The sequence below is a fragment of the Perna viridis genome, chromosome 11, assembly GCF_037379345.1.
Source record: "Perna viridis isolate PV_CMFRI_1.1 ecotype Kerala chromosome 11, ASM3737934v1, whole genome shotgun sequence".
Lineage (NCBI taxonomy): Eukaryota > Metazoa > Mollusca > Bivalvia > Mytilida > Mytilidae > Perna > Perna viridis.
The window spans coordinates 27,629,274-27,649,477 of NC_142455.1; the positions used below are offsets into that span (position 1 = coordinate 27,629,274).

The window sequence follows — 20,204 nt, forward strand, 5'->3', positions numbered from 1 at the left end:
GACTGTATTCGCCCCGTGCAGGTCCGGGTGTTAAAAGAATAGGCCTGCAGCAGCGCTAAGCTTGTCGTAAAAGGCGAGTAAATAGTGCTCAGAACCCTAGCCAGGGGCTAGGGCGCTCTGCCCACAGAGCAATTGGGATGTGTGCTCCAGGTGGTGGAATGGGGTACCCCTGGCGTGTTACATGCTGGGGTTGTCAGGCTATAATACGGAAAACCTGACCGCAAACCATAGTGGTGCACCGTGTTTGGAAAGATGCCACGTTCCTCGCACGTTAAAGAACACTACTGTGGTATTCTCCCGGATTAGGAACCATAGGGCTCCGCCACAGGAGGCTAAATTGCCCGACCCTACCCACCTCTCCCTATTTCCAGTGGCAATCAAAATTTGTCGACCTCATTATCCTTGTGTTCTATCCCTTTTTCACTCCATCATCATTTCATGTTCATTTTATCATCAATTTCATGTTCATCGTCTGAATATAGCTGAAATATTGCTGCTCGGACGTTAACCCCAACAAACAAACAAACAAGACTGTATTCATCGAGAATACATTTCAACTGCTCAAAATACTTTGTAATATGCTCAGCCTTGATATCATTTCTGACCTTTTCTCTTGTTTTAGGCTGGACCATTTTGACAGAATTTCGGGACAAAAAAACCAAAAAACCAATGTTTAGTCGGAGCTTTGTTTCTTCCTTTTAAAGTGCACATATTAGCTGCCATTTCCATTATTTGCCATCGAGCATACCCATAACCTTTTTCTGCCATTGACACACAATGCCTTGCTAACTCAATTTCAAAAATGGTCGGACCACCCATTCTTAAGTTATCAACCCCTGTAATATTGTTTAATCGTAATATGTGTGCTCTCTGGGACACCATGTCTTTTAGCTGCACCTCTTATACTTTCTCCCCTAATTCTGACATCATCAAAAGCCTCTTTTAACATTTATAAATTATAATTTGCTCTTTATTTCGTTTTCATTGTCTACAATTAAAAGAAATTAAAGAAAATATTTTTTTTCTAAAAGTTTTTTTTTCATCAACATCAGTATTACTAACACATTGAAATCTTTCCTTTATTTACTACTTAAGAATAATGTTCTAACCAATCAGAATATAGCACTATCTAAGGTCAATGTCAAAGTAAAGCAGACGCTCTTGTGTGATGATGGCAGATAAAATTTTCGTTTATCTTTATATATGTTTAAATTTGCATATGGCGAATCTTACCCATCGGAGATTATTAAGAAAGGAACATGGTTTTGAGCTAATGTATGAAAATGCATAACAGGTAAGCGATTCTAAATCACATGTAGTGCATTGTTTACTAGGTCATCATTTCATGGGTCATTACACATTAGGGAATACCCTCTAATCCATTCAATTTATCGACTTCTACATAATTTTAGAGATTTTTAAAAATAATTTTACTTACAAGTGGTATTGAAAGAACGAAACTTACCAAATATGTCTTGTATTCTTGATTGATATTTTGTTTTACGAATGAAAACAGGTGATTGTCAATTTGCTATTTACGGATATGATTTCAGCGCAGACATACCGGATGCGCAGAGTTCGGGGAAAACACTGTATCGAAACTAGCAAATATTTTCCGAGACTGGTTTTGCGCTCAATCGCACATACACAAATATACGCAAATGAAGCTGCCATCATTCGGGAGCGTATTATGTGACCTTTCAGCGACTTCTACGTGAACAATGCTTGTATGTTGCCGTAATATCATATATTTGCTTCAAAATCAAATAAATGATTACAGTCGTATAACTCAGACAGATTGGCTAACTGGGCCACTAAAATGTAGTAGATGGTGATATCTGTGGTTATAAATAGGAATAAATTTCTTTACAAACTTACCGAGCTATCAGACATTTTTTCTCTTATCTAAGAGGAAGTAATGTATTTATAAAAGGATTTCTAAATGGCTATTTTTATCTGAAAATCCCTATCGGTATTGAGTTTACGTGTTTATAAAAATAGGCTATATATTTAAAAACCTACACAACCGAAAGCATATTTGGTGTGTTGTAAAAACGTCTTGAGTTCCTGCTGACAACTTATAGAAACATGAATTTTCACATTTCCGAAGTCCATTTTTATTCCATTTTATGTTCTTTTTATATGGGAAATAACGAATCAATGTGAAAAAGCTAGAAACAAATTGATAGTAAATACATATATATAATATATGTAATGAACCGTCATATAAGAAATTATTCTGTCTGAGAACGGGGGTTTTCAAATTATTACATTTAAATAATCGAATTCGCAATATTTCATAGATACAAAAATGGTACTCATATAAACAATAATTTAAACAATATTTTATTTAGTATAATGCTGAATGGAATCGGCCAGCAGACAATATTTTATTCAGTATAATGCTGAATGGAATCGGCCAGCAAACAATATTTTATTCAGTATAATGCTGAATGGAATCGGCCAGCAGACAATATTTTATTCAGTATAATGCTGAATGGAATCATCCAGCAGACAATGCCACTATGAGCCCTCTCCAACAATACAAAGTACAGTATTTACATTCGATAAGCAATATAATATAAACTGTTAAGTACATGTATATGATAAGCATGGCTACTGTTGGAAGACACATTGGTTGACAATTTTTTAGTTTTGATATGTATTTATATTGGTTAAAAGAGGCTTAATAAATATGTGACTGTATGTTATGATTTGGCTTTAACCAAGTACTCGAAATATCACTAGTTTACAAATTATTGCAGTCCATAATTATATTTCATTTGTTTAATTATTTTATTCCTTTACAATATTAATTTGCAATATAACTGACAATGTTATGTCAGAGTTAAAATTTTGGGTCAATCGTGTTTATGCTAGGTTCCTTTCACCATATAAATTTGTACACAACACAAAAATTCAATGTACAAGAAAGAAAGAATATCTATTATATATAGAATTTAAGAAATTAGATAAAGAAAAAAATATCTAGTTGAAATTTAATTAAAGTGAGGTAGAAACAAAATAAAGTAAAACAGAACAAGAAAACTTAATTAAAGGTAATTAAGGATTTTCAATATTAAGTAAAAGTAAGAAAAGGTTTGCAAGTGTTGAAATGGTCTAATTTTATCAAAATACATTTTTTCATCACCATATAGTAAAAGATCTAGATTTATAACATTATCTAATCGAGAGAGGTTTACCATAAGAACCTCTCTAATATGATCATATGTGGGATAAGAAAAAAATAATATTAGCCTCATATTTATGTAAATAATATGCACAAATTGGGTCATCTGCCAAAAAAACTATGTAATAAGTATAACTTTAAGTTACTGGCTTCATTCCTCAATTGCCAATAGAGAATATTGTATTTTCTAACACCATGATCAAAGTATCTATGTGATTTATCAGGTTTAAACTTAAGATCAAGTCGACTTTTGAAAAGAGTTAATGGATGCGGCATGTTAAGTGTTATGATCAAGATCATTCCAAAGTCTTATAGTGGAAGGTACAAAACTTTTATTGGAGGAAGTGGTCCTACACTGAGGACAAACAAAATTCTCACCTTGTTGCCGCAGAGCATAAGGGTGTTGTCTACGGTAAAATTCCTCTAAGATACTCTGGTGCATGACCATTCAGTATTTTATAAAAAAAAATTAAAAGTTTATACTTCTTGCGTCTATCACAATGTTTCTCGATACCAAAATCGGCATAAAGCACATTTGATGATGCTGTTCTGCACAATCCAGTGATTACATGCATAGCTTCAATTTCTACACTCTCAAGTAAGTTTGATTCTTGAAACATTGTACATTGCGGTATGCTTTACATGTATGTCAATAAATTATTTACAACTAAATACTTTGAACAAACAAATCGAAAGAGGAAACTAAACCAGCAGCGATATGCTCTACCAAGTGTTATAAGTGGTCAGGAATGAACCTCAGGGGTTTAGCGCTTTGAATACTGCAAATGTTAATAAAATTTAGCAATGGTATAAATCGGGTCAGACAAATTTGTCTATTGGGCTGGTGAATACCCTCTATCAAAAATCGACTTTACCCTGAAATTTTTAGCAAAAAGGTGTGACATAAACTATATCACCAACATTTATTCAATGCGCATGCCCATAAATCGAACCGGTACAAAAATGGTTAATAATTACTCCAACCAATCCATCCGTAAATAGAGAATAACATAAAATATAAGGTTGGTAATTGACTTTTGCGCAAGTCTTAATACAAAGCCATAAAATATAAAAATCTCTGATACATCATCTGAAAACATTGAACTTATCAATCTTAAACTGTGTCAGATAAGTGGTCATTTTCCTCGGCTAAATATGTTTAATTTCATTAATCATTTCCCACGTCTGCTGCAAATTTAATTATTTCATTGTGATGTTTTTCGGCAATTTGCAAGTGCAAAACAAAAACAACAACGTTATGTGTGAGGTTACTTATATATTTCAACATAATTAAATCAATACTGTTAATATACATGTATAATTTGAGGAAAAATCAGATATTTTTTTCCTCTGCATTTAATACCAATCTCTTATAACGTATTTTTCATTTTTTAACATTTGATTCACCATTTTAAGCTCCGTTATCAAACTTTTTGTAAAAAAAAAAATACAGTGAAAAAAAGAAAAAATTCAAAAAAGGAAAAACATCATTGATGAACCCAACATACCAGAAAGCATACACGGACATTCAGTTTTTTAGAACATTTTGCAAAACGAAATTGTAAGTTTAAAATCCTTATAGAGAAAGAATGAGTATTAGAGCTGATTGTATATCTAAAACACCTTTATCTCACATATCTTTAATCGAAGACAGAGCTCTGTATAAACCAATGCCGAATGCGTATTGATCGCTATTTTATATTAAAATAGAGGAAGCATTACAAATCCTTTTACATCGGAGCTCACAGCAAAGTAGCAGGTAAGTTAGAAACTGCAGAAGATTATACTATTTCAGTTGAACTGATTTAATTTGGTACTAATTCCTTAACTCGATTTTGAAATGTTATGCTTGCTTTCATTAAAAGCGAAAATAATATGTTACCATCTTTCTGTTATGTTGTTCTCTGCTATGAACAATGTTATTATATTTTTTCTGCTACTTGCATTCGCCATTGTGGTAACTATATAAATTTAAAATATTGTTTAAGCTTTGTGAAATAAAGACATTTTCATATTGATTTTACCTTAAAATCAACAACAACAAAAATAATAAAATAATAATAAAATAATAATAATTGATGTCGAGAAGATCCCTTGGTGAAAGATATACAAAGTCATAATTTAATATTGAAAGTTCATCAATTGTTTTGTAAATTCTTTAATTGGCTTATAAAAAAAAATTTAAAAAGTAAAAGGAAAAAAAAAACAAAAATAAAAATAAAAAAAAAAACGTCGGTACTATTGTTCCAGTGTTTGCAAAAAGGATAAATACATGTAGAATGTCCTGATCGGGTCACGTGAAGTTCATTACTATTATTTTAAGCTACAAGAGTATTGACTCGCAAATAAGTCAAGCTAAAATAAAAAAAAAAAAAAAAAAATCAACGAAAATGCTTTCCTTATGCAAATTTTGTCATGCGTTAGTTAAACTACATACAACCTGCCGATAAGGAATATCAATAAAATAGTTAGTTTGTTATAAAAGTTTTACACAATATTTGAATTTTGAAATGCTTAATCATATTTTATTTGCGAATGGTTGTTTGATTAGAATACGTCACGATATTTTAAAACGTAAAAAACACAAACGCAATGACATACGACTTTTTAAAGACTGAGATGCCATAACTTGTCTAATAGTCCTTGTTTCATATTCCCGACTTTGGCTTCGTTTTTTCAAGTATTTTAGAAAAGGGTAGTTATTTTCTACAAATTTGTCATCCGACAGACTGCTTAACTGTCAAATTGGAGCAATGGACAGCAGTAGACTTCAAATTCAAGTATTCGATTTATTAAAGCCGCTGTATGTACTTGAATACTTTTAAATAACTGATTTCAAGTCATTGAGGTACTTAGTGAAGTGAAAATAAATAAAATTTCTAAGAAAAATGTTTACGTTTTTTCCTTTCCCAAATGAGATCACAAGCCAGTTGTCGGGTGTTGGTGGGTTATGTCCCTTTGAAAATCCTGCTTGGATTCCGTAAATACATGTATAAGAAAGGGCTATTGAAAGTAAAATTTTAATGATCAATCAATTACCTGATACGTATATAACCATATTTTTTTTTAATCAAAACTGAAAATTGGTTATTCTACACCTTTGTTCAATTTACTCTTTTTTTCCGACGCAGGCAGTATAGTTTTACACATTGACTTAAGGACGCTCTTCCATGGAAACGCATGTCACCTGATCGCAATTCTGTTTCCCGATAGGCCAAATAATGAAAACTTAGTGGCCTTCGAAAAAAAAAAAACTGTATCGAAATTGCGTGCCATGTATTATTTTCTTAAAAGAAATGTATAGAAACTTAGAAGTAAAATTTTACTGCGTGGCTATCTTTTTTTTAAAAGATAATATTTGTTAAATCATCGATTTATAACGGAAAATGTCTTTACGTTATATTCCAGTATCTTAGGACTCGTGAATCGTAAATAATTTCTGTATTTGGTTACTCGACCTTTATGGCGACATCGTTCACAGAAGTGTTTTTAATATTGAAGATTAAATACGCGTAATTTGGTAGTAAAACAAACAACTACAAAAAACAACCCATCAATTCATCGAGTAAATGTGTTTATTAATCAATATATTGTTCAATGTTTTCAGTTTTTTTTTTGTTTTTTATGTTTTAGTTTTCTTTATATATATATATATATATATATATAAACTTTTTAACGATTTTTAAAAGATGCGTCCGTATATTTCAGAGAATGGTAATTCCTTTTCAATGATAATTTGTTTTAAAAGATCGATATGTTCACTAAAACTGTACTTAACCGATGTCCTATTACTTAAACATGACAAAAAACTTCATTTATTTTTTGTTTAAGTGTTTGTATATTCTGAATATATTCCCTGTTCTCATTGTATCGTGAGTCCTACTTTATCGCATTATATTGCTAGATCAAGAACATGGAATAATGTATATTTTCATCATTTGTTGTGCTTAGAGTAGGGGTCAAATGAAAACTCTGGACCACATATTTGTAAGGTTCACATAAGGACAGGAAAGTTATGGGCAAACTTGATTTTCGGTCAATTTCAATTTTCCTATTGTCGTGTTCAGAACAAAAAAGTCAGTCAAATTGAGTGAAGATGATTTTAGGATTCAAAAGTTATCATGATCAATTGAAAAGCCGTAGAAGTGCATCCCTACAAATTTCCACTGCACGATTTTTAATAGAAACAATTTTATAAAATTTTCTGTTCAACACAGTGATACGATGGGAAAATGTTTTACATCACATAAATTTACTTCACCTATTTGCAAGCTATTTTTGAGTATTAAAGATTGTGTATCAGAAAAAAACAAGTTTAATTCTATGAAAAATTAGGTGCTGTACTAACTTTAGACAAAATAGAAATCTGGCTTTTTCCCTCAGTCTAGAAATTAGTACGACAACAGTACTCAATTTGTACCAAATTAAAAAATATGAAAATTCAAAGTTAATTGATACTAATATAGAGAACTTACACATAAATAATATCATTTATTTTATAAATTTGTCCAAGTTATTGCATTAACCATAAAAAATAACGATTTAACAAAACCCGCAATGAACTCCCATCACTTTGAAAAGAAAACCAGTAGGTTTTCCCTAATTACAAAAGCCATTATATACTCCCCAGAAAGCTCTTGTATTCTTCTGCTTTCCTACTATTTTCGCATAGACTAAAAGCAAGCCATCTTGGATACTCTGGTAACACAATAATTCAAAATATATTATTTTTGTTCTAATCCAACTTTGCCCTCACCTTTTCATTCTTTTGAAAGATACAGATCTAAGATAAATAGCCTTAAATTATAGTTGAACGTATGAACTTCGATTAATATTTAATCATGGTCATCCATCGTCCTGTGGGAGTAAACAATGACATTTTTCAATATATTTAGTCAATACATAACCAACTTGTTATCTACTGATTGATCACGGTTTAATTATGTTTTCTTCAGAGACTAATAGTCAAAGTTCTTATCGAATGAATAGAAGCTATCATTTTAGTTCCAATAAATGTACTTATATAGCATGGGCCTGAGATTGCTTATCATCATATATGATTTGTATATTTTGTACTAAACAATGCATATAACGAGAATTGATATGGTGAATATGTCAACGAAAAAAAGTAACCCAACTGGGATAAAAAAAATTAGTTCAAGGCCACCCAAGGGTCTTAAATGAACAATAATAAAACCCTCACAACACAAGGCTGGCCAAAATACAAAATTATACACATGTACAGCAAAAGAGTCCATATAAACTCCAGCAACACAATCTTTGTACCATTCCAGTATTCTACTAATTATCTGCAGTCAGGATATTCTGGTATTGATGATAAATTTTATGGATTTTTCCCAAGAAAACTTAAAAATGATACAAAGTTTCCTACATGTCGCCACCATTAAAAAAATGAACTTTTGAATGGTCCCATGAACGAAAACTTCTTTACAGATTTTGTTTATTCTGAAAGCGTTGAAGACCTTTTCGGTAGGGTAATTACAGACATCTTAATGTCCATCATTAACTTTTGACAAAAATCGTCTCAATTGTACCATAAATGTCTCTCTGACTACAGACATGTGTATATAGAAGAACTAAGGGCATTGCATTTATTGGATATAAGAAAGTTCCATTAATTTCTTGGTCAAATTATATATTAAAAAAAATGACCTGACTATTGCTGTTTTTATCAATTCTGCAGAGATTGCCAAAATAAACTATGTAGAGAAAATGCTTTGAGATGTTCCCTATATGTAACGGTAAACTCAATTCATACTGAAATACTGGTCATTAGAAGGAAAATAGCCACCTTTAAACACAATCGGTGATTTGAATTATGAATGGGTCGACCATATCAAGTGAATCTCCGGTGTTCTGCAGAATTGATAAACATTAAAATTGAAAATTTCGGGTCCGTTTTTTATATAATCTGACATAGAATAGATGTTAATTTTTCATATCTAGATGATGCCATGCCTTAACATTCTTCTAGATTCACATGTTTGTCTGTAATCAGTGTGGAATTTGTGGTAAAACTGAGGTCATATTTGACGGAAGGTGATGGTGAACCGAGTTGCTCATTTGCTTTGTTACTTTTTATGTATGATTTTAGTTACTTTATGTTATTTGTTGTGTATGTCTGTTTTCCATGTCTGGTCTTTGTCCCTGGATTGCATTCTTTTGATTACCACTATAACCTTGGTTCCCTTGATTTACTCCTTAACAACATACATTTATCTATACGTCTATTTGCTGAAAAGTTAATGCAATTATAAGCATAATTATGTTCCCCATAAATAGTGGAGACATATTTTTTTGTTCTTTTATAATATTCCCCCCGTAAACATTTGACCATAAGGATTAGAACCATACTTGGCGCAAAAATTGGACACTATATGCAAATGGGCTATCACGGTCTAAATTTTCTTAATTGATACTTTTAAAATAGGTCAGCACCATGGCATCTGGTCGGACATGTTGAAATATATATATAAAAAAATAATAACTGTCCTTCCGAGATGGCGACCGGTCGAAAATTAAAAACAATATAAAAATAAAATCGAAGACAGAGTAATAAATGAAACCATGATTCTAGCGGAAATCAAAAGAATGTAACCCAGGGACAAAGATCAGACATGGAAAACAGACAAACACAACAAATAACATAAAGTAACTAAAATCATACATACAAAGTAAACAAAAAATAAATGAGCAACTCGAACTCTACTAAAAAATTGGGAGCATGGAGCAGGTGCACCGTTAGAGAAGCGTCCTCTGCTTTTCCAGAAACACCCACCCAGTTACTTATACATGTAAAAAGTCCGGTGTAGACGAAAGAGGAAAGGAAAACTATGACACTATGGACAGATCAGTTTTCATTGTGCAGATGTATACATCGAAACGATCCACGAGTTCATGATAACGACCATAAAACTTTTGTAGTGACGACTTCAATCTTGTAGCAACTTAACCCTGTTCCAGATGCCTAACTGTAAGAATTCTAGCGCGATACAAAAAGTCTGCGTAGTTACGGCAAGCTCGGGCATAACGTATGAGTTTTGGGAACATCTCCATTAGTGTTCAACAAATTAATACTAGTTATCATCATTTTTCGTTTTTGTATTTGCTTTTCTTTTTGTTATAGAGGTAGCAGTATATAAAATTCTTCAAATTTTAGTTAGCTGTGCGAATATAACAATCAACGCGTCATGATTACATATAACCACTCTTCCTTTCTGGACGTGAAAAATTATATTAAGCACAAATTGACATACTATACGTTAACTTACTGTTCATAATAAATTTATAAAAGGAAGTGGTTAATATTCAGTGTGACAGTCATGGCAAAACGTTTCGAAGGAGATTTTTTGATTATCTATATGCGTTCCTCTAGCATTAAGTATTATTTTTTTTATCTTCACATATCATACTTGTGGTCCATTATAAGCCTATTACTGTTTAATGAATTAGCTTACATTATATCTGTAAGCAGATCACCCTTATCAAGTTCTTAACATCTGCGCTGCAAATCGTGTGAAGAAGGCAATAGATAATATAGAATGTACTCTATAACAGCCTTAACTAGATCAGAACTTGCTTATTTCTTACTTTTTTTTGTTTGTTCGCACAAAAATAGATATAATCTTGATAAGTCTGTACTTTTCCATAATTAGTTCATTAAAAAAGTAATTCAAGAATATTTGAATGACCAAGCATGATTTATGAGTTTATGAAATATATATTTTAGTATAAAGTAAGTGGATTGCTTAAATCCATATCTCTGTTTATTTTTTCGGACACATCCAGAATAGTATGTCGTCATCGAAAAAAAACATCTATATATTATCAAATGATAAACTATATTACAATTTAGTATTCACTGAATGTGAAGTTCTTTCTTGTGTGCGAACACTTTCCTTTGCCAGAAAATGACCAAATTACTACGCAAAATCAGCAAAATTGTTTAATATTGGTTTACTTCAAACAATTCTTTTGTACTTTGTAGTGTAAAAAATTAAGAAACCTTACATTTTCTCCTTATTATGAATTGAATTTTACAAATTAACATTAATAATTTTCAACACTAAATTTTCAGTCGTATATAAGGCAAATAAGAACCCTTTATAGCCTTCTCCTTTAAACTCTAAGAGGGATTTATGTGTTACACATGTAGTGTATTTATCAATATTTACACCCATACTTACACAAAATATCTGTTCATTATTAGTATTATCGAACGTTGGTGGTTGGTGGTGGTTGGTTAAGGCAAAAAGGCAAAAATTCTTGCATTATTTAACCATCGTGCTTTTGCAACAAATAATTTTGATTTAACTAATTTAGTTGCATACCATTACATATGAATTGCAATTTTTCTATCAAAGGTTTTCTATCAAATTCATCATATAATATCCTTTAAGATAGTCATATCGAATAAAACTACAAAAATACTTACATAATAAAAATGATATGAAATGTTTTCAAATAAACAAAAAAACAAAAAAACAAAAACAAAAACAAAACAAAAAGAAAAAAAAAAGAAAAAGAAAAAAAAAGGATAAAGAATGATTTACTCATTAAAGAAAACTCATGATTTACTCACCAAAGCCAAATCGTAATTTATCCTTCAAAAGAGAATCGTGAATTTACTATCCATGGAACAACATTAATTTTGAATATAGGCGTCAAGGTCATGTACGATATTTTGGCATGATTCGCGATGTGTGTGAATGTATGTGGGTACTTTATAGTTCGTTAGTATTGTACACCTTTTTGTCCTTACATTTTTCTTGGCATAACGTTAGCAACAGTGTTCCCCTCATTCGGTGCTGGTGTTCCTATATCGACATTTCTTGGTATAAAGTACTTCTTTTATGCACTAAACTTTTCAATATTCTGAAGTATTTAGCTCTTATGCTGTTGAATAAGAGGTTACTCCTTGAATCATGTGTACAGGAGATCTAAATTTGCATTATGTATATAATCGATATTGCTGTATTGTAAATTCGGTACTACTACTTCTTGTTGCTTTTCAAACTGGTAGATACATTATATCGTTATCTCCATTTAAAAAAAAACCTCTGTTTTCTGTCATATGTTTGGCTGATTTGCTTTTTGCAAGTGTCAGGGATATTGTTTTTTTTATCATTTTTTCAAGATAAGCCTTAATGGTATGAAATAATTATTTAAAGAGTGAAGTCTTTTGAAAGCAAAAGATCTAAAAACTCTAGAACAAGTTTAACAACACATGTAAGCGAAACCTGTGTAAACCACATCTTTTCTGGACTTTAAAACTCTTAAAAGTTATTGGAACGTTTGTATTCAGCATTTTACATCAATCTTGTGTAAGCATCTAATTAACTTGGATCGATTTTTTTTCTGTTTCGAACGAAGCTTGAGAGGTTTTGGTGAAATTGAATATGATACAAGCATATCACTGATTTCAAGAGTTATGTCCCTTACCCTAGGTCTACATTCTTAAGTTGATTATTCAGTGTTCGGTTATGACAAATTTCACTGCATATCCATTTCTGTTTTAATGGATCATTACAAAATACAAAATCAAGTTGCATCTCTCACTTGTGAAGTAATGGAAAAATATACAGGAGTAAATCTCATTACCTATCCTTATGAGAAAAGAAATCCGAGACTGAAATATTTTTAAATTTTGAAATATTAATTTGATCAAAACGAAACTTTTCTTAGATGGAACAAAATTATAAAGTCATTTTAATTACAGCGTATCGTAGGTACCATGCAAAATAAAATATTTGTGTCAACTGTGTTCATAATCTAATAACTTCAGAAATCCATATTTATGATAAAAATACAAATGTACCAATTAGTGTAGTTGCTTACATTTGAAAGCTAAAGTCTGTTGAAAAATATTTTCTCGCTAGTTTTTTCTTTATTTCAGACCACTATATTTTATAGTTAGAGTTTCTTCTCTGTACCGTCCCAACCTATTACAATTCTCTTATTGGTTCTGGATCATCAATAAAACAGAGTGAATGACTTTACATTATTTAAAAAGTAGTAAAACCATATACGTATCATCTTTTTCCAGACTCTTAAGTGAACCAGTATTGTTTTACATTAATGTTACAATTTTTCGTTCCAAGATAAAAACCTCTGATTGAATTGCACTTAAAACATTATCCAAACAGATCTGGAATAATATCAAATTGAAATTTTAGGTAAAAGTACAGATGAAATGAGACAAAAGTGCTTAGAAATTAAATTAGAACAATAATTGAAATGATGCATCTTAGTCTAGGGATTATATGTAATGAAAAATAAAATGCATTTGTGTAAATATACACTTGGATTTTTTCTTATGTACACAAGGAGAGTATGCATACTTGTATAGGATGTTATTTCTGCCTTGGTTGTTCTACTTCACAAAAGCATTTTGGTGTTTTGTTTTTGTAATCCTATGATGTATATATTTATATTTTTTATGATTGATGACCTTAAGCTTCGTGCTACAGTCTCATCAAGTTCAGGACTAACTCATCCTCTTTCTGCTTTAACTCAAAGGCTGATGTACAAAGGGGATTAAGCCAAAATAAGTTAATTCTGTGCTTGACGTCAGCGCGTGCATTGAAATTGCACACAAACGAACAAAATTTCTGAACTTGCGGTCAAAATCCAGCATTTCCTGTTTTGTCCGTCATTGTTTGCCGATTAATTGGCACAAAATGGAGATCATTTGAGTACTTGAAATATAAAATAATTATTTAAAATTAATTTCGTGTCGTTCTAACCTAGATCAGGAGATGAAAAAACATGGTGCAGCATTCATTGTTTTTTACTTTAAAAAAGATCTTTGATATATCAAAATGAATAAAGTACATCTTGGTACTAAACATAAATGCACATTCACATACAAATTCACACCAAAATCTTCCATTTTCTATACTTTAAATTTGAATAAAATACAGGGTTCATGTCATGGAAACAGTCAGCAGGTCATACAGGAAAACTATTTTTAATGGTCATAAATATCGTTTGAATATTAGAAATTCCTTAAATGGAACCATCACCTGATACCAGTGAGAACTGTAACAGAATGTGCAGTGAACGTAGATCATTCCAACATTGTCCAATGACTGTTTTTAGACAGTTTTCGTGTTTTTTTATTTTATTGATTTTATTTTATTATTTTTTGCCTCATACTCTACAACATAGCAAAATAAATTGACGTCAAACAAAGAATTAAGTGGTTTGGCCTTATTGATGAACATAATTTGTCAGTTGAATTTTAAAAGTGACTCTTCTAGTTTATTTGCATAATCTTTCTCATGATGATATTCATTTTTTAAACAAGCAAAACACTATTTGATTAAATCCAAAAACATAAAATGTAATTATAATATAAAAAGACATCTTTTCAAAATTTAGAAGTAAGCCAATGACACACACACAATTAACGTTATTCGCAATACTAGTAATTATTTAATATTGTAGAACGGCTTGATGTATAACATTGAAAACTCCAACATTTTAAATGATTGTAAGACACTTTACAGACGGAATGCTACTTTTTTTATACGAAGTATTCAAGTTATTAAATAAAAACCGCCTTTCAATAATAAACATTTTAATATGATTATTCAATGATCTAATAATAATTGGGATATTCTTTGCCTTATGGAATTATTGTGTAGTTAACTGGCCCTTAATGTCATGTTAATGATACGTCAATGAAGGGTAAAAACAAAATTACCAAACCGATAAATTCCATGCAATAAGCAAAATAAAGTCAGTATAACAAATCACCGCAGTAGTCCAGACTTGGTACAGGTATTTCAAAATGAAAGGTAGGTGGGTAAATGCTGGAATATCTTGATCGACAACATATTTGTCCTGTGTGTGGTTAACGAACGGTGGTCATTCCAATGGGAATAAATTTTGCACCTCTACTTGTTGACATATTCCTCCATTCTTATGAGGCAGAACAGTTCAGAAGATATGAATAACAAAAAAAAAATAAATAAATAAATGAATAAAAAACAAAAAAAAAAAAAAAACAAAAAAAAGAATCTAAAAATAGCTGAATACAATAAAAAATTATATATTTCCAGCCACCAGTTTCAAATAAGTCTTGGACTTTTTGCGGAAGGTACGTCAATTTTCAGACGAAATAATAACTTACAAGTAAAAACTACATAATATTATCTTGTAGACATTTATAATCTATTTCTCGGAAACAAGTTTTGTTTCAGTATGATATGGATATCGGAAATAAACTTATTTAGGGTGCGTGTGAGACGTATTTTCCTATAACCTTGGTCCAAAAGCCACCGTGGCCTCTTAAGAAATCAGAATAGTCAAAACTAGCTCTGCCACATCTTTACAATTGAGAAATGTAAACACCATATGCATGGGAAGGTAATATTTTATTGCTCAAGACAGGGATAAATATAATTTTAAATTTGAAATCGTCTCGTTTGTCATAATTTTTTCTGTATTGAGATGATTACTTTCGAGGTGACGGAATGAACAATTAAAATAGCTATTGACTGCTGTATAGTTGAAACAAATGTCTATGCTTACTAAAAGCAATTTCGAAATAAACAGTAGGCTTAAGTGGGTATCAGAGCGATCCTTCAGAACATTTCAGCCGACGCGGATCCTGTCTTCATTCGTATTATCATCATGTTACATTATACACTTCATTGTAATCCTGTCTTCTTAACGCTTACATGTACATCCTTTTCGGTCAACCAGTTCAAATAATCCCTCAGAAGATGAAAATAAAGTATTTCAAAACAAACAAGTTCAGTCTAATAAAAGTTATACTATTTTAATCGAATTTTCTACGGACACTTTAATCTATAAAAACAATTAAACAATTACACATTACTGTGGACGTACTCTTGTTCATTGAGTACCAGTTTTCGTGGTTTTCATGGTTAAGGCATACCATCAGATTTGGCTCTCAACGAAATGGACATTTTCCTTTGTTGTGTGATAGAGTGTGTGAAATCAACAAATTCACTAATAATAATAACAAAATCTACGAATTTGCGTATTTTTCCCTAAACCACGGAAATTTTCATCCACGAATAAAAGGAAATATAGAAATAAGAAAAAAATAAGAAAAAAAATAAGAATGTTAAATTTAAGTCATGATTAACGCTTGAAATATACAGAGGTAAAGTTAATTACAAAAGGAAATGTACTAATATACCACCAATCAGATAAACTGAACAACATAACAATTACGCTGAACATTGTATTTCACCTAGTGTATCTGTATATTTATTTGACAAAGGTAGACTGAGGTCAAAAATGCACTTAGAAACCTAAGAAAGAACGAAAATATATGACTTTCAACTTACAATGTACTGTAAGTACACAAATATGACTAAAAGTTATATGAGTAAATACATAATAAAATCTTTATCGTGAATAAAGAAGCAAGTACGAGAAATACCTTTTCCTTCTTGAAGAGAACTAAATGTATTAGCTCCTTATTCATTTTGTTCTTAGAGTGTATTTTCAAAAAAGATTAACTTTTACGATTTTAAAAACAAACAACTACATGTAGTTCGATAACAATTATTTTAGTTTGTTAATGCCATGTGTATTTCAATTGTGATTATGACTAACGTTAGTTCCCAATTAAGCATAGGTTTCCACATTAATTGAACAACTTGGGAATTATTTAACAAAATGTAATTTGTGAAAAGAAATTGGGGAAAACAATGCGAATTGTCGTATGTATATACTGGTAACCAAGGATATTGTTAATTCTTAGTTACTAAGTTTGGGTTTGCTATATTTACCATATAAGGAAGACGTTGTAAAAGGAGAAAATACAAACCAAAATTTCAAGTCATTATGTTGACTCAGTTTGATTGTTAAACACAAATAGTCATTCTTTTGGAGTACGTTCATGATTTGTGAAGTAAAAGTAGGGATGCTAAATTGTACTCCACGGGTATGAAAACACACACAACCTCACCTCTCCACACAATTGCTTACGACACATGCGATCATGAACTTAAATTTCCTGGGAAAGGAAGCAATTCTCATCTCACATCTATTCTTGCGTATTTCGTTTTAATGGTTATGTCAAGTGAATTAAAAGAAGACGTACTTTTATCAGCATATATGGTTTAAAACGTATGATAAAGGTCAAATTAATTTGATACAATCAACATATTAATTAATATAAAGTCAAACATTGAATGATTAAAGTACGTAATCACGAAATTAATCAGCAAAGACAAATTAGCACATTATGCATCGCGAACAACGTCAATACAGAGGTAGTATATCCTTGTCATTTAGGGCGAGACATAATCGTATCAGGACAAAAACAAATCAGTCCGTTAAAATAACCATTTAAATTGAAAATTTTCGTCATGATTGAAAAAGGCGCGATTTTGAGACATATTTAGATTGAAGAGTCTTTATTTGAATTACTAATTTCCCAGCAGACTTTTCTGTAAAATTGAACAATACTAACTTTCTATATGTTATTTACATAATACTGTTGTCATTCTTACTGTAATGTTTTGTTCTTTTATTTCATATATGAAATTAGTATGAACGGAACTTGTGTACAAGAACTTGGCTAATGTATATATAAATCGGATTCATTGGAAAATCAAAAATCTATTTAACAGCAACAGTACATGTTATAGTATACATTTATTCTTCAGTTGTATGCTTGTTGGAAATATTTCATATCTGACTATCGATTTTGGTGAGAACAATATCCCGCCATTACATCCGATATCCTTTTTTCCAGTGATGCACTTAATGGTTATAAATATCCTAAAGATATGAATAATAAAAACGTAGAAAGAATCCAAATACAAATACAAATTAAAACAAAAAAAACCAAACAAACAAAAAAAAAAAAAAAACACACACACACACACACATTAAACGAGACAACAAGAATAAGGGGAATAAACATTCTTCATTATGAACGAATAAAACTGAACGAGAGTAGAAACAATAACTGTTAACCAATAGGAAAAATAGCCAAATTAGATTTTGAGTGTAAAAAATGAAAGATTTTAGACTTTGTTTGAAAACTGTGCTAAGTTCAAGATTAAAAAGAAATAACAATTCACATAATAAGTTTGCTATAATTGCAAACTAAATACAACTTGTCTTTGGTTATGAATACTTTCAAACTGAAATTCTGAATAAAAAGTAATAAGTGAAGAATGATATTTACAAGCCATGATGACACATTCTACGCCGTTTATAGATAATTTACATTTTATCCTAATAGAAAACTTAAAACACTTATTAGAATAGTCATAGATTATTTACTGAACCGAAGGAAGCACTTCAACACTGAAGCTCCATTCTCTGTATTGCGTTAGGCGGGACTTTGGTCGATGACACTGCTGGCGGATCAGTAGTTACTGTAGGTATTCATCAGTCCAGTTATCAAACATGTAGTCAAACATGTCTGATCCAAAATAATTACAGGTATTACTCTTAAAAAATTGCAGTATTCAATATGTTTAATTAACTTAGACTACATTGTTTACATTGCACATGGTAGAGCTCTTGGTAATGGATCCGACTTCACATTTCGATATCTGTTGTGTTAAGTACTTCTGTATACAATTTATATTGAAGTTCGGTATTCCTATATAATGCTGCTGACTTCATGAAACACATGTATAACATATCGAAATTTTCAATTTTGATGTGGATGTTATCTTAAAATTTAGAATAAATTACAAACACGAAAAATGCCTATACTGACGTCACTATCTTATTCTCACAAAAAATAATGATATGTTAACTATCTGGTTATCGTAAACAATTAAGGATGATTGACATTTATAAAGAAGTCTACATTTGTATAATTACTTGGCAAAGATAAAGATATGCATTTAACATTTGGAAATACAGTTAAAATGCTTTTCATATTTCTTCATTTAACATTCAAAAGATTTTGTTTTTTTTCGTTCATGAGTTCGACCTACTTTTTCATTTTTATATAATTCATCAGGAGTTTATTTCTAATTTATTGCATTTTGTATTGTTCAAAATCCATAAAGAGTCATGCTATCACACCGTTGTGATACAGGGATTGTCCATGGATCCATTGATACAAATACGTTTGATGATTGGTTTATTATTTGACTATTGATCGTAATCCCATAAGTACTCGACTCCTTTTTTTCTTCGTTCATTAAAATAGACTATTAATATTCTTTTTGTCTTTTTAACAATCACTTTGGTAGTACATATATGCCAATAAATTGTATCAATTGTGAAGTAGCAGTCATTATAAAAATCAGACAGGAGGTGATTCATGTATGTCAAAAATCCACCGAATTCAGTTTTATTTGTTCAGAGACAGTTACTGATCATATAACCAGTCTTAGTTTTTCATTTGGGGTTTGCGCATTTGAGATAAAATTTATTTAGATTGTACATGAAATTAGCACTTTGCAAGAGGTATCTATCTTGAATCGGTTTGATTTGGTTGATTTTAGTGGGAGATTAAAATATAATTTCCTCAAAAAGTACAGATCTAAATACAGAAAGGGCTATTGTCACATAAAAATATTTCATATGTAGACTAAAAAAGCATCCATGGGTTTTTCTACATTATGAATCACCTTACCATAGGTAGTGTCTGAATTTTATATGGACTGATATTTTATAATATTTGATTGTCCGGCTGATTAGATGAATAAAAAGCCTAGTAAAATAAAAATTGACACTAGAATGGAGTTTAAATGTTAAAAAAGCTACAAAACAGATTATCAACTAGAATCATTTTATGACTCTTCTTGTATAACAACCAACCAAGCCTATATACTAAATACAAGAGTACCAATTCTATGATACTGCACATTTCGTTATTCTATACACGTGTTTAAAGGAGTAACCTCTCATCAACAGCATTGAAATCAAATAAAACAAGATTTAAATAAAAAAAAAATATTATATATAAGAAATCCTCAAATACAAACATATCGAAACAGAAAGCCAAATCTAGCACCAAGAAGTACTCCGAAGT

The 20,204-nt window shown here is 30.7% G+C and overlaps 1 protein-coding gene across 3 annotated transcripts in view; it reads left to right on the top strand.

Annotated features, from left to right (window-relative positions):
* The first annotated feature begins 1,128 nt into the window (after positions 1–1,128).
* The window catches only part of LOC148603574 (uncharacterized), a 32,114-nt gene continuing 13,038 nt past the window's right edge, over positions 1,129–20,204 (top strand). Inside the window, exons 1-2 of one of the 3 annotated variants that reach the window (XM_088553126.1) lie at positions 1,129–1,294; positions 4,901–4,949. The gene's annotated coding sequence lies outside the window, so the exon portion shown is untranslated. Of the gene's footprint in view, positions 1,295–3,313; positions 4,950–20,204 lie in introns of those variants that run through there. The other 2 variants (XM_088553125.1, XM_088553128.1) reach the window with 2 other exon arrangements.